Source organism: Rhinopithecus bieti, unplaced genomic scaffold (assembly GCF_001698545.2).
Source record: "Rhinopithecus bieti isolate Rb0 unplaced genomic scaffold, ASM169854v2 scaffold_7673, whole genome shotgun sequence".
Classification (NCBI taxonomy): Eukaryota; Metazoa; Chordata; class Mammalia; order Primates; family Cercopithecidae; genus Rhinopithecus; species Rhinopithecus bieti.
The window spans coordinates 5,431,143-5,436,714 of record NW_016806375.1 but is presented as its reverse complement, the minus strand read 5'-3'; positions in this window follow the sequence as shown (position 1 = coordinate 5,436,714).

The following is a 5,572-nucleotide window of genomic DNA, read 5'->3' as shown; positions in this document are numbered from 1 at the left end:
AAAAAAAAAAAAAAAAAAGGCTGGTAATCCCAGTACTTCGGGAGGCTGAGGAAGGCAGAGATAGGCAGATTGCTTGAGCCCAGGAGTTCAAACCAGCCTGGGCAACATGGTGAAACTCTGTCTCTATAAAAAATTTAAAAATTAGCTGGGCTTGGTGGCATATGCCTGAAGTCCCAGCTACTTGGAAGGCTGAGGTGGGAGGATTGCTTGAGCCTGGAAGGTAAGACTGCAGGGAGCCGTGATCATACCACTGCACTCCAGCCTGCAGGAAAAAAAAGAAAAAAGAAAAAAAGAAAAAATATATATCAGACTTAACGGATCCCAATGAATCATTCATCTGACATTTAAACAGTCAACCCTCTATACCCACAGATTCTGCATCTGTGGATTCAACCGACCATGGATCAAAAATATATTTTTAAAAATTGTATTGAACATGTACAGACTTTTTTTGGGTCATTATTCTCTAAACAATATAGCAACTCTTTGCATACAATTTACATTGTATTAGGTATTATAAGTAATCTAGAGATGATTTATAGTATATGGGAAGATGTGCATAGGTTATATGAAAATACTAAGCCATTTTATATCAGGGATATCCACTCATTTTGATATCTATGAAGGGTCCTGGAATCATTCCCCCATGGATACTGAGGGATAACTGTAACTGTACAGTGCTTGTCCTGTAACAGATAACACATAGAGGGCTTTACATATTTAACTCATTTAATTCTCACAACAGTCCTGGGAGGTATGTTGTACTATTATTATCCACACTTTAGAGAGGAGGACTGAGCACAGAAAGCTTGAAAAACTGACCCAAGGTCACATAGTTTATATGTGGCAGAGTCGGGATTCAAACCCAGGAAGACTAGCTTGAGTCCATACTCTATTTTATTTATTTATTTTTATTTTAAACTCTAATCTTACGGCATATTATGGCCTCCATACTCTACATGGGAAATTAGGTAAAGGGGAAGGTGGAGTATACTGCCGAGGGCGGTGGAGCCAATAAGGCAGGACAAGGCAGATAATTTATCCTGGGAACTATGGGCCATTCTTGTGGTTTTAATTAGGAAATGGTCATGATGAGGTTGCAATAGAGTCAGAGAGAGGGACAGATACAGTGAGGAGGCTGTAAACATGGTCAGGGCAGAGACCTGGGCAGCTTGGACTAGGGTGGTAGTGATAAGAGGGCCAGGTGCGGTGACTCACACCTGTAATCCCAGCACTTTGGGAGGCTGAGTCGGATGGATCACGAGGTAAGGAGTTCAAGATCAGCCTGGCTAAGATGGTGAAACCCCATCTCTACTAAAAATATAAACAAATTAGCTGGGCGTGATGGCAGGCGCCTATAGTCCCAGCTACTCGGGAGGCTGAAGCAGAGAATTGCTTGAACTCGGGCGGCGGAGGTTGCAGTGAACTGAGATCACAGCACTGCACTCCAGTCTGGGCAACAGAGCAAGACTTCATCTCAAAAGAAAAGATGGGGTTGGGTTAGGAAAAAAAACTGGACACAGGACCTATGGGACTGGCTCATGGATAGGATGTGGGGACGAGTGGAGTGTCAGGTTTTAGGACTGAACATGTGAATTGGACACACTGGAGGAAGAGGAGAAGCAGGTTGGTGAGTTCAGCCTTTGACTTATTGAGTTGGAGCTGACTTTGGGACAGCCCCAGCGGGGGTGTGAAGTGGGTAGTGGGAGCCACCTGGGGTTGAGGATGGAGTCTAGGCAGGGGATGGTCCTATGGAGAGGGAGGAGCCAGGCCCTCAAGAGCAGTCTTCCTCAGAACCTCCCAGGGTGTGGTTAGAAATGTACGTCCCATGCTTCACCTGGACCCGTGGCAACCAGCTCCCTGGGTGGGGCCTGGGCCTCGCCTCCTTATAGGCTCTCTGGGTGACAGCGAGTTGGAAGGATTTGGGCCCGGCTCAGTGAAGAGTAACTCAGAAGACCTGAGAAGAGGAACAAGGGCTGCCAGAGACATGAAGTGACCCCAACTCACAGGCTGCCTCCAAAAGCTGTGGATCTGCCCCTCCCCTAGTGAGCCAGGGAGCTTGGCTCCCTGACCTGACTGACCTGTTGGCTTCCAGCCCTTCCCTTCCCCTCCACATTCCCACAGGTTACTCTTATCACCTCTTTCACCTGCCCACAGTCTGCTCATTCTGCCAGGCCCTCAGGATAAGGTCCAGTCCGTGGACCTTGTCACACACAAGGTCATCCATCATCTGCTCCTGACCACCTCTCCAGTTTTCTTGCTCATTTTTTTCCTTCCTGCTTCCTCCATCCCCTTCCCCCATGCAACACTCTGCTTTTCCTGAGCCTTCCACGTGGCCTTTGTACAAGTTGTTCCTTGTGCTGGGAATGTCCATCTCCCCACCCTGATCCCATCCATTCTTGCTGACCCTGCTCAGAAGATGCCTCCTGTAAAATCTCCCTCAATATGCTCCCCTCTGGCCAGGCACAGTGGCTCATGCTTGTAATCCCAGCACTTTGGGAGGCCGAGGCGGGTGGATCACTTGAGGTCAGGAGTTTGAGACCAGCCTGACCAACATGGTGAAAACCTGTCTCTACTGAAAAACAAACGAACAAACAAAAAAACAAAAATTAGCCAGGTGTGGAGGTACACGCCTGTAATCCCAGCCACTTGGGAGGCTGAGGCAGGAGAACTGCTTGAACCTAGGAGGCAGAGGTTGCAGTGAGCTGAGATCATACTATTGCACCCCAGCCTGGGGGACAAGAGCAAAACTCCATCTAAAAAAAAAAAAAAGGAAGGCCAGGTGCGGTGGCTCATGTCTGTAATCCCAGCACTTTGGGAGGCTGAGGCAGGTGGATTGCTTGAGGTCAGGAGTTCAAGACCAGCCTGACCAACATGGTGAAACCACATCTCTAATAAAAATACAAAAAGTAGCCAGGCGTGGTGGCAGGCATCTGTGATCCCACCTACTCTGGAGGCTGAGGCAGAATAATCACTTGAACCTGGGAGGCAGATGTTGCAGTGAGCTGAGATCTCATCATTGCACTCCAACCTGGGTGACAAAGCGAGACTCCGTCTCAAAAAATAAAAATAAAAAAAAAGGCTCCCTTCTCTTCCCTAAGCCACAGCATTGCACTATATCTCACCAGCAGGCACTCAGCTCCCCCAGCCTCTGGACATAAGGAGGGACATGCAGGTCATCTCCAAACAAATATGGACAGTTATTGAGAGTGCAAGCTCCTGTCTCTTTCAACTCTGCATCTGCCTTACCAGGATCACGGTGCCTGGCACAGAGAAGATGCTCACAGGGCCTCAAGCAGCTGGAAGGGGCCCTCTAAGGCAGAAATTAGCATGAGAAAGACCCAGACCATCTTCAAGGATTTTAGACTGGTGAGCACAGGAACACAGATCACCAAGGAGAATTTGCTGGTCTATGCTAATTTCCCTCACCAAACTGGTAGAGTGACAGGACCATGTTCTAGGAAGTCACAAGCATATCTCTGTATGTGGCCTGCAGTTTGGGTTCATGGTCATCACCATCAGGTCCAGTCCTATCTGACTATACCCAGTCCAAGGGTATCACATGGTCACATATGGAAGTCAGAAGCTTGGTCCCATCCCCCAGCATCTCACTTTGTTAAGGCCTCCACTTCCTTCCTCCTCTGAGATATGAGTAGGCTGACAGAAAGCCCTTTTCCTCAGCACAAGGAGGTTGGCTTTTGGAGGAAACAGGAGTCTGTCCCACCTTCACGTGTCTGACTTGGCTTCTTTGTTCCCCTTTGCTTTGCTGTGGTGGCTTGTATATTTTTTGAACTTTGTTCCTACAATTAGATAATCTTGAGCCTCTGAAGGTCCTTAGGATTCCACCAATCCACTGTTTTCCAAATTTGCCCCAGCCTTACCACAGACCCACGGACTCAGGGACTCCAGGGACCTGGCGATCTGCATCCTTAGCAAGCCCCTTAAGGGATTCACTCATCCAACCCCACCCACTCTTTTTTTCGAGATGGAGTCTTACTCTGTCACACAGGCTGGAGTGCAGTGGTGTGATCTCGGCTCACTGCAACTGCAAGCTCCGCCTCCTGGTTTCACACCATTCTCCTGCCTCAGCCTCCCGAGTAGCTGGGACTACAGGCGCCCACCACCACACCCGGCGAATTTTTTGTGTTTTTAGTAGAGACGGGGTTTCACCGTGTTAGCCAGGATGCTCTCGATCTCCTGACCTTGTGATCTGCCCGCCTCGGCCTCCCAAAGTGCTGGGATTACAGGTGTGGGCCACCGTGCCCGGCCTTTTTTTTTTTTTTTTTTTTTTTGAGACGGAGTCTCACTCTGTTGCCCAGGCTGGAGTGCAATGGTGTGATCTCTGCCCACTGCAACTTCTGCCCACTGCGACCTCTGCCTCCCAGGTTCAAGTGATTCTCCTGCCTCAGGCTCCCGAGTGGCTGGGATTACAGGTATGTATCACCACACCTGGCTAAAGTTTGTATTTTAATAGAAACAGCATTTCACCATGTTGGCCAGGCTAGTCTCGAACTCCTGACCTCGTGATCCACCCACCTTGGCCTCCCAAAGTGTTGGGATTACAGGCGGGGCCCCCCCCCCCCCCCTTTTTTTTTTTTTTTTTTTTTTGAGACAGAGTCTTGCTCTGTCACCCAGGATGGAGTGCTGTGGCATGGCTCACTGCAACCTACACCTCCTGGGTTCAAGCGATTCTCTTGTTTCAGCCTCCAGAGTAGCTGGGATTACAGGCACCTGCCACCATGCACAGCGAATTTTTTTTTTTTGTATTTTTAGTAGAGACAGGTTTCACCATGTTGGCCAGGCCGGTCTCCAACTCCTGACCTCAAGTGATCCGCCCGCCTCAACCTCCCAAAGTGTTGGGGTTATAGGCGTGAGCCACCACACCTGGCCTTGTATATTTTTTGAGCTTTGTTCCTACAGTTGGATAATCTAATTTTTTTTTTTTTTTTTTGATACAGAGTCTTGCTCTGTCACCCAGGCTGGGGTGCAGTGGCACGATCTCAGCTCACTGCAACCTCCACCTCCAGGGTTCAAGCGATTTTCTCCTGCCTCAGCCTCCTGAGTACCTGGGATTATGGACGTGCGCCACCACCCCAGCTAATTTTTGTATTTTTAGTAGAGAAGAGGTTTCACCATGTTGGTCAGGCTGGTCTTGAACTCCTGACCTTGTGATCCGCCCAAGTCAGCCTCCCAAAGTGCTGGGATTACAGGCGTGAGCCACCGCGCCCGGCCCAGCTGGATAATCTTGAGCCTCTAAAGGTCCTTAGGAATCCACCAATCCATTGTTTCCTAGACTCAGGATCTCCAGGGGCCTGGTGATCTGCATCCTTACCAAGCTCCTTAAGGGATTCACTCATCCAACCCCACCCTGCTCATTTTACAGGCTGGCTCATGGGATGGCAGAAAGCCATCCACTGGGAGCAGGATGATCCGAGTGCCAGCCTAGGCTCTCATTAACCTGTCAAGCCATCTCATCTCTCTGAGCCTCATTGTTCCCATCTGTTTAATGGGGACAACCACTGTCATTCTGCCTAATTTGCAGAGTCCTTGGGATGGTTAGAATAACGGGGGG